The 21,395-nt window shown below is 41.3% G+C and overlaps 1 long non-coding RNA gene across 6 annotated transcripts in view; it reads left to right on the top strand.

Moving 5' to 3' along the window:
• The window catches only part of LOC113604176 (uncharacterized), a 244,736-nt gene that overhangs the window by 162,307 nt on the left and 61,034 nt on the right, over positions 1 to 21,395 (top strand). Inside the window, exons 12-13 of one of the 6 annotated variants that reach the window (XR_008289773.1) lie at positions 11,014 to 11,077; positions 13,263 to 14,914. The exons of the other annotated variants lie outside the window; for them this stretch is intronic. This is a non-coding gene — a long non-coding RNA (uncharacterized LOC113604176). Of the gene's footprint in view, positions 1 to 11,013; positions 11,078 to 13,262; positions 14,915 to 21,395 lie in introns of those variants that run through there. 6 annotated transcript variants of the gene reach the window in all.

The raw sequence follows: 21,395 nt of genomic DNA, 5'->3' as shown, positions 1-21,395 counted from the left end.
TAAGTAATCTCTACACCCTACATGGAGCTCGAACTCACAACCCTGAGATGAAGAATCGCATGCTCTTCCGACTGAGCCAGCCAGGCGCCCTGCTGCTCCACTACGTTATAGTCTGAAGAAGTTCTTACCTTTTAATGCTTTGCACAGAGTAGGTGTTCAGCACATTTTTATTTATTATAAGTTGCCTTGTCAGTCTGCTGAGGGATTCACTAATGGAGTAAAGTTCCTTTGCTTAGACATTTAAACCTGCCAGAAGGACGGCTTTACCTCTCCCAGCATTGAAGCCAGAGAAGACCTTGAAAGGTCCCGCTCTGCTCCTTGATTAGTGTATCTGCCTCTTGACTCCGCTATGGTTTTACGTGACAGGGAAATTCCACACTCCCGGCATGAATGCTTGGCCTGACCTGGCCCATGCCAGGAGCTGCCACCACGTTTATGTGTGCCTGCTTTTGTCTTCAGGGTGGTAAGGGCTAAAGTTTGTCGCTCAAAGCTGACTCGGGCAAGTCAGTACTGGGGCTCTTTTGTGTGACAAGTACATTTGGATGCATAACTGAGGAACTTTTCCTCTCTGTGTGGAGAACTTGGCATTTCCCTATCATGGTTAGAGAATAAGCATTTGAAGACTGACAAGGTGAAGAGATAGGCCGTCAACTTTAAATTAAGGGAGTTGCTGGGGAGGGGCTGTTTGTGACATTAGAAGCACAGCTTGTTTTTTATTCAGTGAAATCCTGTGCAGAGCTCCTCATGCACAACAGAAGAGAATGTTGAAGAAGGCCTTGCTTCGTGGAGGTTTAATCGGCGTATTAATCTGTATCCTGTCTCATTTGGGGCAGAAAAGGAGGAGGTTTTAAGAGGAGGGCCTGAGAGACCATAATTTGGAATTTTTTATTTCCAGGTGGGAGGAGGGTATTCGATAGTCGTTAGCATCCCTGTAACAAAGTCTGAAGTAAAGACTTTGTATTATGTTATATAAAACCCCATTCACTATGATTGTTGCTTCTCATTTCTTTCCTTTCCAAACTCATAATTAGTCCGGCCACCCCTATTAATTACTTGGTTCTTGGTAACCTGAGACACTACTGGTAGACTTGGACAGACTCAACTGGGAGGGCTGGTTCACATCTAACAAGCGTTGGTATCAAATTCACTGCATGAGGAGCAGAAAGTGGCTATTTCTTTCCTATCACTTGCCCTGAACTGAAAACTCCTTGCATCGCTACCACCTTGCAGATGAAAGATTTTGCAGACCTCTCATTGCAGGGACAATCTTCTAAGGACTGGGGGGAGGGAGGGGTGGGGGATGTGAATATATTGCAGTCTGTTTGAAGCCGACGCTAACTGTTCAGAGAGGTAGGTGAAGCCCCGTTGATTCGCTTTGGAGACCCACAGCTGGCAGTGAACTGAATGGTATTGATTTCCCCTTTGTTTTCAATAACGTTCTTTGAGAGCTCTACAGAGCCAGCCGTACAGCTTTATGGGGCCAGAGTAGGAGCTAACGTTTTCTCTGCCAATTGCCATTTCCTATAAATCTTATAAAGACCCTTGCACTCTGTTTACAGAGATGCAGCATCTGAACGCCAGAGCAAGGATCAGATTCTTTTTCCAAAACTTCATTAAGTACAACTCTCATCCTTCTTTCATGAAGAATTATTGTAAAAAGTGAAAAGTCTACCACATGCAGCTAAAGAAGGAAGCTGAGGAGATTGTGTGTTCCTGAGCCCAATATGAGTGCCTTTAATTTGCCAAGTTGACCATCGTCTAGGCTCCCGCAGAAAGGGCACATCCCGGCCCCCAGTCCTCACCATTTCTTTTCTAAGAATTCTTATTAAAGTGTAAAATGCATATAAATGTGTCTCAAATCTTAAAAAAAAGAAAAGAACAGAAAAAAGAAAAGAAAATCCCAGTTTTTCTTCCCCCAGTAAATCTCTTTCTGCCAGTTGGTGGACATCCAGGATGAGGAAGGATGAGTTTGACACCTGAGAATTTTCTAGTTCCTGGCCACACCTGCTTGATGAATGGGGTGACAAGGAGGGGAAGAATTATGCTACTACTGTTTCTTCTTGGGAGGCGAGAAGAAGAGAGAGTGGCTAAGTTACTCCTTCCTTCTCCACCAAACAGCCTCCCTGCCTGCTTGTCCAATTCTTCAGGGTTTGGGGGAGGGTGGTTATACTCGTTCCTTGAAGATTTCTGAAGCTCTGAGGGGTTTGCAAGTGTTTTGGTCCCGGCTGTTCTCTGTTGCTGGTGAGTCTCCTCATGGGGAGGACTGGGGAAATCAGAGGACGTGAGAAGCACCAAGGGAAGCTGAAACTTGGGGAGCCCTGGCAGGGAGCAGGCTGGGGGGGGTGTGGTCTGGGAGGGAGGCTGCACCCGGAACCTGGCACTCCATGATGCTGCAGCTGACGGATGGATGACTTATTCAACTTTTATCCTCATCTCTCAGCCTGGAAAATAGGGATGACACCATCAGACTACTCAGGCTTTCCAACACGTTGACTATGTAGGCATTTGCCAATAAGCAGTGTTGACTTTTCTGACTGCATGAGCCTGGCTTCCCTGATGGGGGGAACACCTCCATTCACGAAGCTTTCACCAGGTCCTTCTAAGCCGTTTGGTCTAAATCCCGAAAATGTCCTGACGAGACTTTTCGCAGGCTTGGCTAGTTTGTTAGCTCTTGTGTACATGCAACATGAAGGCCAATCAAGTATCTGCAGCTTTTTTTCTTTGGGGAGAAGCCCGAGGTATTAACTAGAAAAGAAATGGAAGAGATGTTTTTGGTTTTTTTTTAATATATGAAATTTATTGTCAAATTGGTTTCCATATATCACCCAGTGCTCATCCCAACAGGTGCCCTCCTCAATACCCATCACCCACCCTCCCCTCTCTCCCACCCCCCATCAACCCTCAGTTTGTTCTCAGTTTTTAAGAGTCTCTTATGCTTTGGCTCTCTCCCACTCTAACCTCTTTTTTTTTTTCCTTCCCCTCCCCCACGGGTTCCTGTTAAGTTTCTGGAAGAGATGTTTTAACTTCTCAGAAACTTGGCCTTCTCCCTGGGGATTTCTTCCCATTTGGGTGTCAGTTGCCTTCTGAATCTATCTGCCAAAAGATTCAACATGCAAATTTGAAAAATCTTAGAAAATGTAAGGACAGTCTTTATACACTGTAATTTGCCTATGGATTAGATATTCTTATCTTTTGGCTGACTACAGTATTTACTTTCTCTACTGTAAATGTTCTTGTAAATGTACGGTCTTGTTTCAGTCAGAAACAGCCTTTCAATCCATTTCAGCAGTTTCTTTGGTGGTCTTGAACCATCGCAATGAAAACAGTTTTCAGCTTGGAACGCAGTCTCTGTGGATGTGGGCTACTTTCTTCTTGTGCTCTCAGGATTCTTGCTGGTCCCTTTTCACTTGACCTGGAGGGCAGGAGCCAACCTTACCAAAGAATGCACACAATTAATGCAACCTTTTTATAATGCTTGGAGCACAATTAACATCCACCACATAGAAGGCTGAACCCAGTGATTTCTCATTTCTGTAGTTTATCTGCAGCAAGGGATGTCTGCATCACTCAGGCTCCCACTGCATTTCTGTGCGTGTCCTCTTTTTATACTCAGTTTACTTCTAGGTGTGTGGCCTTTGCTGTTACTGCTATTCTACCTCCAAGTCAGTTGGGGGAGTAAGATGGCATAAAATAAGAAAATGTCCCGTTCTGTCTCCTGACTGTTATTTGCTCCTCCAAATAACAGGATGCTCAGTAGACGGCAGTTCCCAGAAGTCAGAATGTGGGAACAACACTAACAGCAGAAATGTCCTGAGACTCTTCAGTTTCTCTTATTTTATCCAACCCCTGCATCCCTATTCACACCCATCCCAAATCCTTTCATATCAAGGGCTGAATTACAGGTGGCAAGGCAGATCCCTCCCGGACTATCTACAAGGCTGGTCACTACCCTGCATACTCAGTATGAGTCTAATCCAGGCAAATTCTCTCTTTGAGTCTCAAGAGTTTTGTTTTCTCAAGCAAGATCTTGGAGCTAGAGAACCATGGATCCTTGAACCATAGACCATCTATTCTTGGAGACTTTATGATTCATAGACTTTGCCACTCTATACCTCTAAGTAGAATGTACTGAAAGTTCTCTAAGATGTATACAGTGGATTTAAATTTCTGTATTCCACATACCATGCTATTTAAGTAGGTATTGGTTTTTTTTTTTTTTTTAATTTTACTGATGAAGGAAACATTGGACATGAATTAGTTATCGATCTTGGGCTAGACTTCTTAGTGCAGAGAGAGCCATGAGAAACTATCTAGTAAATTTTACAGAGAAAGAAATGGGCTCTGAGGGGGTTAAATGTACTGCCCAATTTGGATACAGTCAGTTGTCAAACAGAACTAGGGCCACTTCCATGTGGCCTTGACTCTGCTCTTCCCTGTACCATCCTTTCTCCCTACAAGGCAGTGAGTCCTCTATGCAGCAGTTACCAGATTGAGGCAGATTCGATTCCAATTGAGAGAACCCCATTTTGTGTAGCAGCAAGGCTCATGATATTAAAAAGAGCCTAGCAATGTAAGGTTGTATTAATTTAAGATGCTAAGCAATGTTGATACTTTAGAGGTGCTCTGTGGGACACTTTTTGTTCATTAGCATATTCTGTAAGTCTTGCTATATTTGAGGGGCTTAGTTGTGGTGTAGACTTTGTGAATCTCTCTGTCTCTATGTAGAATGTACTGAGAGTTGGGGGCCTTACTAGGCATAAAGTTGAAGTCTTTCTACTTCATCATTTTTTTTTCCAGATATTATGGTAGACAACACTTTTTCTTCCTTTCTTCTTTCCTTCCTTCCTTTTTTCCTTCCCTTCCTCTCTTTCTTTTACTCCTTCTCTCTCTTCCTCCTTCCCTACATATGTACTTATTATATCTTCCTCCTCCTCTGTTTCTCTTTCTTTGATAAAGGAGTAGTTGAGAGTGAATTGTTAGGATGAAAGTGTAGGGTATGTTTATGGTTCAGTCAATCAGTGCTAATTGTCTTAAAATAAATCCCTTTATTTGCTGGTTCCCTAGACCAACCCCCCCCCAAAAAATAGCAACAACAAAAAACCCCACCATAACCATAGAAAAAGAAGGTATGCAGCAAAGTCACAAATAGGCATCTACCTGTGATTGTGAAATCCTCAGTTCCTAATGGCATTCTTATAAAGAAAGTGTGGTCTTGGATGACACGATCATAGACCAACTAAGATTCGTGTCTACTTTATTCTTGTATCCCCACAATTTTAAAACTGGATCTGGGACTCCTAAGGGTATATAAAGGGGCAACAGAGTTATCTAACATCCCTAAATTCAAAGAACACAATCAAGCAATCAAAGACACCATCTTCCCTGGCTTTTCTTAAGAGTCTAGACATGGTCTCATAGGAGTAATCCCAAATGATGTAGGCCAGAGGGCAAAACTCCATTTGGATTTCATTGCTAAGACTTCTCAAAAGAGAATTAGTTCTGATCAGGCTTCAGTAGGAAAAGGAATTAATAGTAATGAGTTGGAAGATTGTAACTAAGCTTACAGCTAAGGAAAGCAAATAAATTCCTAGAGATTAAAAGGCACTAATTTTCCCCATGAAAGGATGGGTGGGACTCAATCTTCTTTTCAACTAGGTTTATCACATAGAGATGTGTGTATGTGTGTGTGTGTGTGTGTGTGTGTATGTGTGTTTCATCTTTAGAAACTTCTTTCTTGTTTTTTAAGCTAATTCACACCATATTTGGTAATATGGAAATAGTTCTAACCATGATGGTTTTCAACAATTGAGGGCCTTTTTTAAGTATTCCCCAGGCACTACCAAGATCAAAGGTGCCATGATCATCCTCGGTCATTTGGAAATTGTAGTGACCAGTTGTGTAGTAAGTACTTCCTTGTGAGCTTATAGTTCTCATCAGATTTTGGAGCATGCTGATTGCAGAGGTGAGGGCAGGACTTGGAGCTTGACTGCTTCACTGCTCATGCATAGCTTCCTTTCATCCCCCTTTCCAGGTCAGGAGCTCCAAAGTTTTTCAAAGGCCATTACGCTGCCCAAGAGCATTCCTAAGAGTAGAAGGAAGACTGTTTGTTTAGCTGAATTAGGGGAAGTCTCCTGAGGCCAATGAAGTTTTATTGAGCCCTATCTGGAATGACTAAAAAAAAACCTAATGGGTTTCTTTGTTTTGTGCTTTGTTTCTTTATATTCCCTTGAAAAGATAATCTGCACTAAGGTTTGAGCCAGCTGATGGCAGTTGAGAAGTGGGACATCATTCATAAAACAAAAGAGAGGAGGAGCCTGTGGGAGGTGACACTTGAAAGTGTTGGGAGGGACAGACCATTTGGTTGAATTGAATTGCAAAAGGGAGAGTCTGAGAACTTCATAAAGTCAGTTAGAGGCTTTGGTGACACTTGCTGAGTGTATAACGTGTCAGATACGGCTTGCTGGTGAGTCTAAAGGGATTCCTAGCCGAAGAAAACAAAACTGGAAGATTTGCTAGATGGAACAGTAAAGGAGCAGATTGGGAAGCCTTATCAATAAGGAAAAGTTGGGGTGGAACAGCGCCATGTCACGTGCCTAAAATATGACAGAGTTGTAGATATTTGTGTGGCAGTGTATGTGCACACATGTGTTTGAATGTGTAGCCACTACAAATATAAAACACTTTTGGCATAACACTTAGTGCTTCTGTGTCCCAGGCACTGTGCTAGAATCAGTAATTTGCCTCTCACAAGACTTCTTGTCCTCTGAATGAGACTTGCTTTCTGTCAGCAAGATTGACGTGCATATGCAGGATTACCCCTTGTTTGCCTGCAAGAGAATACAAAATAAAACCAAAGCCAGGAAGCATATAAACCCATGGGATGACTGTGGGATTCATGGTAAGTACTACGATCAATCTTATTTTATAGAACACAGAGGAGTTAAAGGCTTTGCCCAAAGTCCCACAGTTAGAAAGTGGACTTGGTGGGATTTGAACCTAGAGAGTGTGGGACCAGAACATGGCTGCTGAACCCTGGTAGTACTTTCCCTCTCTACAGGCACTTCTTAGTTTTTCTGTTTGTTAATGTGCCTACGTGCACCTAAAAGGATGGTCATGGGAATGGCTAAATAATTTTGGTATGTTCCTGGGAAAGAATGCTATGCAGCTGTTAAAAATAATAGTCTCAAAGAATATATGTACGAATACTTGATGGTAAATGGAAAAAGCAGGAAACAGTCCCATGTTATAATTTGATGCCAATTTGGTTTTTTAATGATTATAAAGGGAAAAAAGTGGAAACCGTCTAACTGTATACCAGTAGAATAAATAAACTGTGGCTTAGTCATACAATGGAATACCACATGTAGTTCAGGAGAATGAAAGTGATATCCATGTATCAACATGGCTAAATTTTAAAGCGTACTGCTGACTGGAAAAAGCAAGGTACAAAAGGATACACGTGTCATTTTACCCCTTATGCAAAAATGTTAAATATACAAACGAACACACTATCATGGAATTTTACTATCCATGTACAGATACATAATACAAGTGTAAAAATATGCACAGGGTCTCTATATACTTCAGCTTCAGAATGGCACTTCCTAGGTTTCTGTTAGGAAGGAGAAAGAATTAGATGGAGGTTGGGTTTTAGCTGGACCCATTTTATTTTTTTTTATTTATTTATTTTTTGAACATTTATTTATTTGTGAGAGAGAAAGACAGCCAGTGGGGGAGGGACAGAGAGTGAGAGGGGACAGAGGATCCAAAGTGGGCTTCATACTGACGTCAGTGAGCCCGATGTGGGGCTCGAACTCACCACCCACAAGATCATGACCTGAGCCAAAGTTGGACGCTCAACTGATTGAGCCACTCAGGCACCTCTGGACCCGTTTTATTTTTAAAAAAGAGAGGGAGAACTGAAGAAAGTATGGCAAAATGTTAACATTTGTTAAACAGTGATATGTAGGGTGATATATAGGTTTGTTTATATTACTTTATGTATGTTTGAAATATTTTATAACTAAAAATTAATATGTATGTAAAATACATACACAAATATATGGAAAAGACTAGGAGATAGGCATCAAAAGATAGTGATTAGTGTTGGAAGATTATAATTTTTATTTTCTTAAGTTCTTTATTTTCCAAATTTTCTATAGTAAGCATGAGGTAAGAGATAAAAACAATAAATGGCAGGGTGCCTGGTTGACTCAGTTGGTGAAGTGTCCGACTTCGGCTCAGGTCGTGATCTCTCAGTTTGTGAGTTCAAGCCCCGCATGGGGCTGTGTTGACAGCTCAGAGCCTGGAGCCTGCCTCGGATTCTGTGTCTCCCTCTCTGCCTTTCCCCTACTCTCTCTCTCTCTCTCTCTCTCTCTCTCTCTCTCTCTCAAAAATAAATATTTAAAAAAATTTTTTAAAGTAGTAAATGGCTTTTTAGAAAGTGTAAATATGCACTGTATTGGAAGACAGAGTCTGCTCCTGTATCCTGGAAGGCTCACTTAGCTGCACTGAGACACAGTTTTCTCATCTGCATAGTGACGGTGGTGGTGGGCTATGGAGTCTGTGTTAGACATCGACTACTAACATCTCTACTAACTACTACATGCTCCCTAAACTACAGAGTTTTCTTGGTAACCTTAGTGTCTGGCTGGGCACGTGACTAACTTTTGCCAGTGGAATGGGAAAGGCAGTTAGGAGTAACGTACCTTCTCTGAAGTTTCTCTTGGCTCTCTGTCTGCTAGCTGGATGAAGCCTGGGGTGTCTTGAAACCCTTTGTTGAGATGATGGATCCACAGCATGGAAATAGCCCAGAACCCACATGTCACCACTTGGAGGAAAGTGGCCTAATGAGGAACGTACACATTGGCTTTTTTGAGAACAATAAGAACTTTTGGGGTTCTTTGTTATAGCAGATAGCCTACTTTGACCAATACAGGGCCCACCTCTCCAAATTCTAATTCTAGTATTTCAAATTCTAATAATCTGTGAGTGCAAAGAGTTCCTTGATTTCAAGTTGTCTCTCCATTTGTTTGACTCTAAATGAGGTTCACTAGTCTCAGGGACAAACTAATCTAAACCATAAATTTGGATAGGTCCAAAAGAAAGAAATTGTATAATAATAAGTGACTTGAAAAGGTAAAGAATAACAGAAGGCCAGGGAAAAATCCAGAACCAAGTAAATTTGAGATGGGAACAACTTGGGGCTGTTGTGTTTACGTTTCTTGAGGACAAAGACCGGCACATCCTTGATCTCTTTGTAACTCCCTATGTTTATATATCGTAAGCGCTCAATCACTACTGTTGGGTGAACCAATGAATGGGTAGGAAGATACTATCAAGTTCTGATGGTCACATGCCTTGAGAAGTGCTATGGTCTAAAGGTGTATGTTTCTTCAAATTTCATGCTGAAATCCTAACCCCCTGAACTGATGATATTCGTAGGTGAAGCCTTTGGGAGGGGCTTAAGTCATGAGGGTAGAACCCTCATGAGTGGGATTAGTGCTCTTATAAAAGAGGTTCCAGAGAGATTCTAGTCCCTTCTACCATGTGAGAACATGGTGAGGAAGTGCCAGCTAAACAAGGAAGAGAACCTTCACCAAAACCCAACCGTGCTGTGGCCTTGATCTCAGACTTCCAGTCTCCAGAACGATGAGAAGTAAATTTCTGTTGTTTTTAAGCTGCCCAGTCTGTGATATTTTGTTATCCCAGCCTGAATGGACTAAAACAAGAAGCCAGTGCTGCTTAATTTCTGGGGTTATAGTCATCCTGCACTCAGTTCTGTCATACATGGATGATGCCCTTCAGTTTGGTAAAGGGAGTAAGAGCACATGTGCTGGGTCTGGAAGAGTCAGACAGGCTGGGTTAGAATCCTCTATGGCTCTGCCTCTTCCTTAGTCCTTTCATTCCTCAGTTTGCCAAGGGATAAAAATCCTACAAAACTCCTAGAGTCATTTTTGAGAATGAAAGGAGTTAACGCAAGTAAAGTACTTAGTATAGACTTGCCACAAAGTTGAGTAACTTGGCGTTAGACATGAATTCACAATGACCCTAAGGTAAATCAGGATGAGACTCCCTCCACCCCCACCCAGTTCCCCAGACACTTTCTAAGCTAGTACAGCTGTTGGCCTTGACAAGATGTAGCATTGCACTAGTAATGTGCTTCAAAATTGTCTTCTTTTTTTTTTAATTTTTTTTTTAACATTTATTTATTTTTGAGACAGAGAGAGACAGAGCATGAACGGGGGAGGGGCAGAGAGAGAGGGAGACACAGAATCAGAAGCAGGCTCCAGGCTCTGAGCCATCAGCCCAGAGCCCGACGCGGGGCTCGAACTCACAGACCACGAGATCATGACCTGAGCCGAAGTCGGACGCTCAACCGACTGAGCCGCCCAGGCGCCCCCAAAATTGTCTTCTTAAACGTCACTAAGTCTACTCGCTAAGTAAGCCATGGCTCTCGCGTAGCAGGAGCATGGGTTTGTGTGAATGGTTTCCTAATACAGATGTCCTTCAGAGTAATGTTGAGTGATCTGGACAAGGTGACTCAAGCTTCATTTTCTGAGCTTCATTTTCTCATCAGTAAGGTGGGGGATGAACAACTGCCGTGCAGGTTATTGTGAGGATGACATCAAAGCAATGTTCCCGAAGGTCAGTGCCTGGCACAGACGGGCCTAGATGTCACACTTTTACCCCTCCATGTCACCTCCTTAAAACCCAGCCCTGCTTGAAGGGCAGAAGACATGTCTCTCTAGTTTTATGCAGAACACTGTGGTTTTTGTGAAAATTCACATACATTTTTGGGAAGCTTTTATTTATTTATCGCGCGCTCCCCCCCCCTCCCAACACTCGTTTTCTTGAGGGGGAAATGGAATCTGTCTGGTTTTGATTCATTTACACTCAACTTGTTAGTCTTGTTTTGTCAGCACCAGCCAACATCCAAGTAGCCCTTGGAACCTTGTTTCAAAAGCTGCATTTTAAAGTCTAGTTTATTTTTCTTTCTTCTTTTTCAAAAAGGAAACTGGACTTTAGCACCAGTTGGAGTTTATTCCGAGTGTATGACTGGATTCCAACAAATTTGGTAAGAAGTACACTTTGCCATTCCTGGTTTTAAAATTTCAGCTCAATTTAATTTACTCTTGTAAAAAGTTTTCATATTCCAAACCAAGAGAATGTTTGTGTGCTCTGTTGCTGTTTTGCTGGATCATGAGATTGTTGCCTCGTCAAGACTTTTGGTTTGCCACTTAAGTGAGAAATATGAAGACCTTTCCTGAATTTTTGCGTGGTACTGGCTTTCCGTTCATCCTGTCTCAATTGATTTGGTATAGGGTTTTGGTGGAAATTGGTAAGAAGTTTCATTCATGTAGTCAGACATGAGAAATTACATATAATTATCCAAACCTATACTCAACAAGAGGAAAAACAGAAAGGAGTCGGACACTCCCCTCGGTGTAGAGGGTTTCTCAGGGGTTTCTAATGAGTAGGACACCAATCCTCCCTTCTACTGTATCATTTTACCCACCCAGCCAGTATAGTAAACACAACCTCAAGACAATACGTTTACTTTCCATTGTGCAGTAATAGGCTTCATCTGCTATTTCTAGGCTAACAATTGTTCATTGTTCATGCTGCTTCAAGGTTTAGAAATTGAATTTTCTCTCTGGTTCCCAGGGGAAACAGGAAGACTGAAAACAAACAAGGAGGTAATTTCCACATGTGTAGCAGCCACTTCATTTGCTCAGGGTCTCAAGTTGTGTCTTGTATATTTTAGGAGTTGAATTTGCAACAGGTTAGATTTTTGTGTGCATCTCTGAAAGGAAATAAAATCTCCTCTTGAATTTGCATTCAGGTGTTTGAGGCTCAGCTGGGCTTTCTGGGCAGACTTAGTGAGCCTTGGCAGGTTCGACTTGAATATGCATTTCCAGCCAGACAAGGGAGGTGCATTTCCAGTTTCCTAAAAGGAGCAGTCATTTCCAGTGTTCTAGTCCTCCACTTTGCTACTGTCTAGAGGCAGTGCATGAAACGTCACTGGTGATTTTTTATTTGCCCCTTGATTGTGAGCATTTTAAGCTATATAAGGGAAACCTAGTAGTATCAAATCAATTTTCTTTAAGCTAAACTCCAATTTTCATATGGCCAGAACAGCCACAGAAGATATGGTGAAGGTGGTAAACAATCTTTGCAACTCTTCATTGTTTAATTTAACAATTCAGGTGGAGCCCAGTGAGAACCTGCCTCCCCAAAGCAAGTGTACCCACTCAAAGCAGAAAGAAGGGAATGAAAACCTCCCAGATACTAACGGAGGTGGGATCTGGGAGAGTGAGATTATGTGCATGGTTTGTTTGTTTTCTCTCTCTTAAATTTCTGAATTTTTATACAATGAATGTGTATGTGTGTGGGTGTCTGTAATATCTTAAGTTTTTGTTTACCAAAAACATGAGCAAATGTTTGTTTTTTAAAAAAATTAAATGGTATAGAAATGTATAGAACGAAATGTACAAGTTCTGTTCACTCATCTTCTAGCACACTCTGCTCTCTGGAGATCGCAGTTGGTTTTGTGTGTAAACATCCAGACTTTACACTGTTCTGTATGTGTAATTGTTAACATTCTATCGAAAGCCTGGGACTCCATAGGGTAAAGGTAGGGAATAGTTTCCCAGTGCTGTCTCTGTAAAGATGATATGCAGGCTCATTCTAACTTTCTTGGACACTCATATATATAACAGTTCCTCCAGTCCTTTCAAGTCTCAAACATAGTCCCTAGGCTCTCTGGCTGTCTGTGCACACAGGGGGTCCACCACCTTGAGGGCATCCTCTGACAAAAGATGCAGGTGCTGCCGGGAGAACGAAAGCTCACCCCCCCCCCCCAGCAGGTGTGTGAATATGATCAAGAGATGGGAAGGATATGAGTGGAGAGTGCTGAAAGCATGTCTACAGGTGGGGCCCCTTTTAAAAGGATCCTGGTTGGCTCTTTTGCATGTGGCCCAGAGGGAACACAGATGCAGTCTTGCTGCCGCTCTTAGGAGGAGCACAGTCACTGCAGTGCAGCGCACTCAGTCCTGGGCCTCCCCGTGTCTCTGGGTCCCACCTCTTGCCAACAGATGAGCTTTGGTCACGGATCCGTCGGTACAACGGTCTGTTCTCAACAATCTCCTTAAAACTCTTGGTAATTAGATTAAGGTACAGGTGGAAACACCACCATGCCCCAACCAGGGGTGCCTGGGTAATTCAGTTGGTTAAGCATCCAACTCTTGATTTTGGCCCAGGTCATGATCTCACGGTTGTGGAATCGAGTCTCGTGTCTGGATCTGCGCTGGAAGCGGAGCCTGCTTGGGATTCTCTCTCTCCCTCTCTCTCAGCCCCTCTCCCACTTGTACTCGCTCGCTCGCTCTCAAAATAAATACGTAAACATTAAAAAAAGAAAAACTTTCAGCCTTGTCCGTTTCAGTCCTTTTATACCCTTGAGGTGGGTGAAGGGCTGGTGGTTGCAGTGGATGCCTCCTTTGCCCAGGGCTGTCTGTCTAGGAGGTCTGGCAGGTCATTTTGGAGTGTGAGAGCACTAATCATCTCCTGCTTTGTTCTGAATCTTTGAGGCCCCAGACAAAGCTGAAAGATTCTCATTTTTTTTTAAGTTTATTTTTGAGAGAGACAGTGCGAGTGGAGGAGGGGCAGAGAGAAAGGGAGACACAGAATGCAAAGCAGGCTCCAGGCTCCGAGCTGTCAGTGCAGAACCTGATGCTGGCTCGAACCCGCTAACTGTGAGATCACCTGAGCCGAAACCAAGAGCTGGAGGCTTAACTGACTACACCACCCAGGCACCCCTGAAAGATTCTCATTTTAACATCTTGTTATAGACCTAGAGATTCCACTGTTTTCCATAAATTGAAACATATTAATGTCCTCCAAAGTGTTGTCTTGTCAATACATCCAAGTCTTTTCATTTCTAGATGATGTTGAGCTGCCTCATTCATTTTAATGAAGCATCAAAATATCCTATCAGGTAGATAAGCTATAATTTAACCATTTCCCTACTGATGGGCTGTTTCCCATTTTGGGGTCTTATAAATAACGCTGCTATAAATATTTTTGTATTCACACATTTGTTTTGCATGTGTGTATACATGTTAGTATTTCTCTAGAATAGAAGTTCAGAAATGACGCAGAAGGTATGAAAAGGTATGTACCAGAAGCACTGCTAGACACTACCAACAGGAGAGCTGTATGAACTCTTTCTCCAGCAGTGCCTAAGAGTACCCATTTCCCCATAGCCGACTAAGTATTTTCATTGGTTTTAATCTTTGCCATTTTGAGAGGGCAGCAGTGATCTTGTTATTATTTTATTCTGTATTCCCCTGATGACTAATGAGGTGAGCTATCTTTTCTCATGTTTGTCCATTTGTATCTGTGCTCTTTGAATTGCCTCATCACACATCCTCCATTCTGGGGCTTTAAGTTCTTTCCCAACTCCTTGTAGTTACAAACAAGGGCAAAATGGGAGAATGATAAAGAAGAGAGAGAATGTAGAGACTTCGTGGGAACCCAGGCCCAGCTCCGTGAGGACAAGAAATGGCAGAAATTCTACCACTCAGATTTTATCACTTTTTTTTTCTCCAAAACTCTTTGCAAGTCTGAATCTGAAACATTAGCTACCTTTCTCCTCAAATTGACACGTGTAATTTTATTAGTAAAATTTCAAATGATTCCTTGTGTTTGAGAATATGTGCAAACTTACTTTGAATCTTAAGCCCAAGTAGTCACATTTATGCCTTTTTGTCTCTTTGCCTTTATTTCACATACATTGAAAATTACTAAAGGCATATTGGGTTAGGAGGAAGAAACATCGGAGATTATTTAGGAACACCTAGCAGCCATGGCAACATGCCTTGAAAAGGGGCATGTGCTCTGCTAAAAAATATTCCACTCACAGGTAATGACATACATTTGCCAAACAGCCCCAAGCTAACCCAAGAAAGAATAGACAGATGGTTTGAGGCGTGTCAGGAATAGGATTTACAAAATAAGATCCTGGTTATGCTGGAAAGTAACGGCAATCATTGTAAACAGATGGAACAGATTCACTTTTTGCCATGGGGCAGAGGAAGAAAGGGGGTTTGCATTGTTGCATGTGAATTAGAATTGGCTCACCTATATACATAGCTCTCAGGGGTTTTGCAGCTTTTGTAGGCACTTGCATAGGCCACATGACTGGGCCTCTAGTTGGGTGTCTGTAGATGCGAAGCAGAACTGCATTCTCCTTCATGGGTTGGCCCTGTTTGGGTGGTGTTCAGCATGCTAACTGACATCCTTTTCTACATGAATATCACTATCGCACCACTTGAACTGTCAGTTTAAAACACCTCAGTGAGAGCCAGCCTGTTTATTCCTGAGTATGTGTTCTTGGCTCCATGAATTAGATTTACAGCAGAGGAGGGTATGGAACACCTGGCGTTTATGATTGGTCTGTATTTGCTCATTAGTCCATATCCTGGCCCTTAAAGGTGTAATGAATGAATTCATGCCTCTGCCATGAATTTAAAAATTTTGGATCTCTCCTTTGCAGTTCAACTAAGTATTAAGAAAGATAATGCTTTCTTAGGGGTATTTTGGCTTTTTTCGAGGGGAAAGAAAAAGGGATAGTCAATGGAGATTTGCTGATGATGACATAGGAAATAGGTGGTCATGAGGGAAGACTAGAGATCTCAGACCTTGGGATACAGTTGAGGCTACCTTGCTGGTGAGAAACTGCCCCTATGTCAGCAAAATGGTAGAATTTGGCCTTTAGAATATATTTCCATTAGTCCTGGAGTTTGACAGCTAGTTCCTAATGGCAGCCCGCCGCAAAACATGTGAGGCCTCTGAGTTGGCAAGGCTGATCTCTGACTAATGGGGAAAATTACCCAATGAGAATTAGTAATCTTGCATCATTGATCAAAATTCTTACATTACCTTTCATGTGGGAAACGGAACAAGACTTCCAAAAGGAGTTGAGACTGGTTTTAACATGGCCTGTTGGTCACTGAGACAGGAAATATTTAACATGAATCAGACTCATTTGGAATATTTTTGATTTTTCTTGATCTTGAGGATTCCAGGTATTAGTATTGTTGAACAATCATTTATTCCTTTTATGTATTGAAAAAATATGCCCTCTCATCATTCCTGGATCAACACATTTGCCCTGGTTTGGTGCTATCATGCTCTTTATTTGTCCCAGATATTTTAGTGTAACGCTTTTGAAGGGGGACGCAGGTGGGGGAGTCTTTTAATGTTAAACTCAGAAAACCAGACCAACTATCCCAAAGAACATTTGTTGTCATAGGCTGAATTGATCCCAGGTGGATTCTGGGATGGGAGGGTTAACAATGACATACAATGACTTAAATACATCATCTACGTGATGATGATCCTCTAGAAGAGGGCTTAACCCACAACTGCATGTGTCCTCAGAGCTGGGGCTTAGATATCATTTCCTTTGGACTTTGGATGACTTGGTAGTCAAAATGATTTTAAAATGTTAAGTTACACTGTGTTGGAAGACGGCCTAGTTGGAGAACAGATGGAGCAAACTTGAGGTAGGAACCTTGCCTCCCTAACACTGATGTGAGAAATGAGAAGGTGAGGACTGTATTGAGAAATCCTGCTTTTGTCCGTTTGCTTCTCTGTCTTTTGGTAATAATAACTGAGCAGAGGAAGATGTAGTTGTGGCTTTCTGACCCTTTTCTAACCAGGACAATAAATATAATGACAATGGTGAAGACACTCCGAGACACTCACTTTATTTATCTCTCCATGGGAAGTCATAAGATTGAATAGGGCTTTCATTTAGTGGATGCCTCTGTGGGAAGATATGCAAACAATGCCAAACCCACAGGATCTGTCCTGACCAGAGGCTCCATGTCTAGCACCAGGTAACTGGGGTATCCTGAGCGGTCTATAGGACTAGGGGACTATAGATTATTGTCTTGATTATTCTCTTTTTAAGGGATATGTGAACCGTATACTTAGGATGGATTTTTCAGGACACAGGCTACACAATATATAGGCTAAGAAATGACTAAGAACAAAGATCAGAACGGAGGGAAGATGAATTCCAGCAAAATGCTCTTCTTTCAACAAATCTTACTACAGAGTCCAAAGGGCTATTTTGGACACCTGTGTGATATACAGGAAGCAAGGTCCTTTGGGACCCTCCCCACTGTACACACTCACACACACACACACACACACACACACACACACACACACACACACGCATTTTAGCAAAGACCTATCCACTCTGTGAATCAAGATTTCTTAGGGGAGATTTCTAAGTCTTAGTGGTTTATTATGCAAACCAGGCCACACACTAGAATTATCTAGGAATATTTTTTGGGAGGGAAGGGGAAGATCAATTTCCCTGACCCCATCCCAGACCAATTAAATCAGCACCTCAGGGCACTAAAAAAAAAAAAAAAAAAAAAAAAAAAAGTTTTTTTTTTTTTAAAGATCTCTAGGTGATTTTAATGTGCGGCCAGGGCTGAGAACCATTTTCTTGCTGAGATGGTTACATTGACACTCCCTCCTCTCTTCCTGATGTACTGGCATTTTCCATTAGACTTTAGGTTCTGTGAGGGCAGGGACTGCCTTACATAGCTTTTAGTTTTCCAGAACATCTAGCTTTCAAAGAATAATTGTTCGTGAATGGCTTCACACCAGAAAGGGCATCCAGTTCTAGCGTTGGCTCTCCCATTCATTAACTGGGTAACCGAGGGGAAAGGTAGTCAGATAAAATACAGGATACTCCATTATGTTTGAATTTTAGATGAACAATGAATACTTTTTTAGTGTACGTATTTCTCATGCGGTGTTTGTTTTTCAATTTTTATTTTATTTATTTATGGGTTTTGTTTTTTGTTTTATTTTGTTTTGTTTTGAGAGAGAGAGAGAGAGAGAGAGAGAGAGAGAGAGAGAGAACGAACAGGGAATGGGCAGAGAGAGGGAGAAAGAGAATCCCAAGTTCAGTACAGACCCCGACTCAGGGCTTGATCTCATGAACTGTGAGATTATGACCTGAGCCAAAATCACGAGTTATACACTTAACCAATTGAGCCTTCCAGGCACCCCTGTATATGAGTTTTTATTTGCTAAATTTTGCGTCTTCTTGGTATGTCTTCTTGGTCTCAGATTATTTACTCATAAAATGAGGAATGCAGTCTTCAGAGATTAAATGATTTTATTTGAAAGAAAAAAATTGTAAGAAATCAGAGTCACTCTTAAAAATGGTAAATATAAATTGAAGTGTGGCTAATTCTTCCTTCCCATTTAGGATTTGCAAAACAGGTTCCTAAATGGCACGTCTAGGTATACATAATAGTGACCAGACCAGCAGCCGTGGTTATTATAAAAGTGCTTCTTTTTCTCCTTTTAATGATGTTTATTTGGATTTCAAGGAGCTCTTTCAGGTTAACACCAAAATGTGGTCTTTTCAGTTTCTGTAAAGATTGGAGATAATTGATTTTGAAAAGCCTCTCTCATCAGTTTCTTAATTTCAAAGTACACAGAGGGTCTCTAGTCCACTTAGTTGAGAGCGTTTTTTTTTTTTTTACAAGCAAATGGAATTTTTTTTTAATTTTTCAGACTAAACTTCCTCATTGTGTATGTATGTGTATATGTGCTACATTTCTGTGTGTGAAATTTCGGTTCCATTTCATCAAATGATGCAACATGTATCAACTTTGGAGTTCTAATATTTTATTCTACACTATGTATTATGTATTTACTAAATCGTATTTGCACATATGCAGTTGTCCAATGCTAAGATCAAGGGAATAGAGTTTGCATCCTAAGGCAATTTCTTCGTAAATTGAGGAATCATTAAAATTGGAATTTCCAAATGAATTTTTCCATGTCTTAAACTTCATGGAATGGAATAATGAGTCAGATGTCCGGGAAGGTAATTAGTCGTGTTCTTTTAAAAACAATCACAACGTTTGTGAGGCAAAGATGTTCCTACTTTCATCCAACATTAATTTAATAATGTGGGGTCAGGAAAGCATTCAAAGGCTGGTGGAGGTGTGCTCTTTAAGGTCACCAGGCAAAAATTTGAGGAGTTTTTGGACCCAAACTGAAATTGTATGAATTTTACAATATGGTTGACCTTAAAAACAGGAGAAATACTAAACTGTGAATGTTTACAAAATGAATGTTGTAATATATAAAAGAATCTGCCATTTTAATGTGATTTTAATGGCAAGGTCAAATGGCCAAATAGAGGTCATTGAAGTCTACCAGATTGGGATTTCATTCCTGTTCTCCAGTCACTCTTACCACCTTCACCTAGAAACAATCAGGGAAGATGCACATTCTGATTACTCTTATTCCAATTGGGATCCTCCGTGGACAATTTGTATATATAATTTATTGTCAAATTGGTTTCCATACAACACCCAGTGCTCATCCCAACAGGTGCCCTCCTCAATGCCCATCACCCACTTTCCCCTCTCCCCCTCCCCCCACCAACCCTCAGTTTGTTCTCAGCACTTAAGAGTCTCTTATGGTTTGCCTCCTTCCCTCTCTGTAACTTTTTTTTCCCCCCTTCCCCTCCCCACTGGTCTTCTGTTAAGTTTCTCAGGATCTCAGTGGACGATTTATATCCCAACTTTCTTGTTTTCATTTTCCTCTCCCTGGTGTTCCTTGGACACCACACTAGACTGTGACAAATCCTGCCCTTGTGGCAGGTCAACAAGCTTGTCAAAAGATTGTTGTCCTTGCTATTTATTTCTATTTTAGTACCTGTACTTCTAATAAATTCTACTCCAAAACACATTGTTATGCAATAGTATGTGCTAAGCCTTGTGCCAAGCATTTTATATGCATTATCTCATTTGATCTTCAGAACAATCTTATGATGTAGGCTTAATTATTTTCAATTAACAGATGAGAGTTCTGAGGTCTATTGAAGTTAAATACCTTCCCCGAGGCCTCATGTATATTAAATGGCACTGGTAGAATTTGAACCCAGGGCTCTTGACTTGGGGTTCTTGACCACTATGTTATAGTAAAATGCTATATGATAAGATGCTAGCTTTATAATAAAAGTGACATCATTTATTAAATAATAACGATTATTATTTTTATAACAACATGTATTTAGTACTTATAATGTATCAGGTGTTATACTAGGTATTTTACTAATCATCTCATTTGTACCAGGGTTAAGTAAGATTATATCTATCCTACAGATAGTTGAGTGAGACTCAAAGTCTAACTTTTTCAAAGTCACACAGCTGAAAAGAGGCAGACCCTGGAAACCAAACCAGAAATATTTATCTCAGACCCTCATGCTCTTCATCCCTTCTTTTTAGAAGTCTTCTAGATATTGCCAGTTACAGTCCAGAAGTGTTTGAATCCAAAAGGCTCTTTCTCCACCATTGGCCTTCTGTCTGCCCTCCTCCATCCCATCCTGCTCCCAGGCTGGAGTGGAGCCATTGCAGAGGTATTGCTTGCCTCATTGAATGTAGCACTAATGCTGCCTGTTGTGAAATAAACTTGAATTAGATATCCAAGGTGGCATCAGCTGCCTTGAAATGAAGCAATCTTTCCTTTGGACTCCTTGAGTGAGGCTGTTGTTATCAGTGAAGACATGTTCAAAGGCCATGCTAAAGAAAAAATGTTCAGCCTTATTGGAGCTGATATTAATGACACAGCTGAAACAGTTTTATGGAAATATTAAGTCAAATATTTGATCCCAAAGAGAAGGAATCTGGTCTTCACAAAAGGAACGTGGCTTCGCAAGTGGCATCTAAAGATAATGTGAATCTTACAAGTTTGGTTGGTACAGATGAGACATGGGAGTAGGTATATGTACAGTGACCATACATCCTGGTTTATGCCTGTTTTATCTCAACATAATTAGTAATTAGCATCCACTTTCACTCTCAAAAGTGTCCTCATTTGAAAAATTATATGGTTGCCCTACATAAGAGGTAAAAATTAATGCTGTAGGGTTTGTTCATCCATTTATTTATTCATTCAACAAGTATTTATTGAATGTTTACCAATTCTGCACCAGGCAGTGTGCTAGGGAAGTAAAACGGATAAAGTTCCTGTCCTCACTGGATATTAAAATCTAGTAGACAAAGAAATAATATATTTTTACAAGTTGTAGTAGGAATTAGGGGGAAAAAATGGCTGTAAAAAAGGAAAGAATGGCTTCTCTGGGGAAGTCTAAACATGGGGGACTTAAAGGAAGAAAAGGAGCCAGCCATGGATTGTACGAGTGGGAGTCAGACTGGAGAACGTGCAGAAATGCCTTGAGGTGGGATAGAGCTAAATATACTCCAGGAACTGAAAGGATTGACAGTTAGGTCCAACTGTAGGAATGAGGGGATGTTTTAGGGAGAGGGGAGGAGGCTTATTAG

Source organism: Acinonyx jubatus, chromosome A1 (assembly GCF_027475565.1).
Source record: "Acinonyx jubatus isolate Ajub_Pintada_27869175 chromosome A1, VMU_Ajub_asm_v1.0, whole genome shotgun sequence".
NCBI classification, from domain to species: domain Eukaryota; kingdom Metazoa; phylum Chordata; class Mammalia; order Carnivora; family Felidae; genus Acinonyx; species Acinonyx jubatus.
This window is presented reverse-complemented; position numbering and strand designations above follow the sequence as displayed.